Here is a 2,179-nt window from a genome sequence, read left to right on the forward strand (position 1 = left end):
GGGATATGTGCGGGTGCGCCACGGCCACGCGACGAGGACTGGGGACTGCTGCGGGTAAATCGGCACGGCGCACCAAGTCCTCGTGCTCCCTACACAGCAAGCCTGGGATACGGTAGCTCGTCCTTCACCGTTACTCCTCATCGACGCCCGCGGGCAATGTGCCCACCCGCCGGCAGAGCAACGTGAGTCTACTTTATTTTACTTTCCTCTCTTTAGACGTTCCACTTGCACCGTGTCACGTTGGACTCGTTAAGCCTCGCGTGTTTAACCGACTCTACACGTCATTGCCCACCTTCTTCAGGTCCGTGTTTTTCGATCATTTCTACTCTCCTTTTAAACTCGGATTTTTAATCATCTTCTTAATAATGGTTTTGTTTAGTCCTTCTTGGAAACATTCAATCCAAGAGTACAGCCCTCCTCGCGAACGTTTTAAATTTACAATGTTTTGTTCGCGTATGGAATGACGCTGTCTATGTATATTTACGTACGTGTTTACGTTCTTCGTACAACATATTTTCCTTATTGTTTCTTCCGATCAAACTTCCAGCTTTTGTTTTGTTTTTTTATTTTCATAGGTAGAAATATATGATCGTCCTCGCTGGAACGTGTCAATGAACCCCTTACAATGTCCAAAGCGAAGCAATTGCCCTTAATGTAACAATAGTAAAACGCCAGAAGCGTTCCATTTCCACGAATAAATGAAAAAGTCGCGACGACGGAAATTTCGCGACAACTGTACGGTCGTGAGATGTTCAGAACGCATGTGTGAATTAATTTAATTAGTCGATGTGAATAATTAAGAGTGTTATTGTTGTCACGTGCTCGCCCTCGCGAGTAAAACAAAAGCGTATAATTAAATTCTTCTCCCCCTCGACTTTGATAGGGTGGAACGTTAAAACGTAACTTTTCTCGTTTGATAGACAAATAATCGCATTCTTCGGGACTCTCCCTTTTAGATCGTTCCGGTTACCGCTCCGCCTGTGCAATCGCTTTTGTAACTCCAATCTTAAAATCTAACAGAACTTTGTGCACGGATCAAGGTAACATTCCTTCTTGCCATTCCAAAGAAAAATCAAAATTAGCGTTTCGCGTAGGTACTTGCTGTTCGCTAAGGAGCTTCCTCTGCCGTTCTTCTAATTAAAGATCGACGTATACGCTAACGACTCGAAAGCGAAAGCATAAAAATATCGTGTCACTGTAGGCGAAGAAAGAAAGACATTTTCTGTTTCGTTGGAAAGAAATTAATTCGGAAAACGAATTGATTGACGACTGATCGACTCGAAATCCTAGTTAAATACAGAGTGGAAATATTTTTTCTTATTTGCAGCGCGTCTTTACCCAAGACGACGAATAAATTGCTTCCTCTCTCGAACTTTTACCAAGGAAAGCCATCCGAAAGCTCCTATGGAATCGCGCGAAAACGTCGGAGTGCTTTCAAGGGGTGCCGTGGTCCTGGGCGTAGTCCTCCAGTTTCTCTCTCCCTCTCTCTCCCTCTTCCTCTTTTTCTCCCACCATCCACCCCTTCTCTCTTACTGTCTTTCTCTCGTGCATCCTTTTCCCTCTGGGTATATCGTTCCTTTCGGATATTTTATTGATACTTTACGTTCTGTCAACTTCTAAATGGAAAGGATCCGAGCGAAATTTTTTAAACGAGAAACCATCGTTCTCACTGTTTCGTTGCGGCTCCGTTCTCCTAGTTGCGACGTTGCGCGGTGAAAACGACGCGACACGGCTGCACACAGCCGTCGAACAGATAGTTTTTGAACGTGCGAATCCGTCACGATTAAAATTTCCGTTTGCTTTGCTGACAATATTTGCGATGTATTCGTGTGACGTGAATTGACGCGCGATCTGTGGAACAGTATTTTTCATTGGTCCATTGACAGCACGTTCCTCTGCAATGTAAACCGTGTTTTAACTTGGCGAACGGGATCGCGCACGTGTCCCGTTGTAACTGCTAAATTAACCCGGCCATACTTCGGTGAACGTGCTTTAATCCTCTCATTTGTTCGTGTTATCGTAAGATAACATTTTGAATCACGATCGTCGATAACGGTGTTTATTGCGACTGATTTACCGATCGCGCTACCAATCACCCGTCATTCTCCTAATATCGATCTTTCCATGCGAATCATTAACTGCTACCGTAAACAAATTCCCCTACCGTCGTGTGTTGTTT

General features: G+C 44.3%; 1 protein-coding gene across 2 annotated transcripts in view; it reads left to right on the forward strand.

Annotated features, from left to right (window-relative positions):
• Nucleotides 1-6: 6 nt before the first annotated feature.
• The window catches only part of LOC100744556 (acetylcholine receptor subunit alpha-like 1), a 149,212-nt gene continuing 147,039 nt past the window's right edge, over nucleotides 7-2,179 (forward strand). For both annotated transcript variants that reach the window (XM_012394318.2, XM_033324844.1), the window contains exon 1: nucleotides 7-182. The gene's annotated coding sequence lies outside the window, so the exon portion shown is untranslated. The remainder of the gene's footprint in view (nucleotides 183-2,179) is intronic.

The sequence above is a fragment of the Bombus impatiens genome, unplaced genomic scaffold (genome assembly GCF_000188095.3).
Source record: "Bombus impatiens unplaced genomic scaffold, BIMP_2.2 scf_0080, whole genome shotgun sequence".
Taxonomy (NCBI): Eukaryota; Metazoa; Arthropoda; class Insecta; order Hymenoptera; family Apidae; genus Bombus; species Bombus impatiens.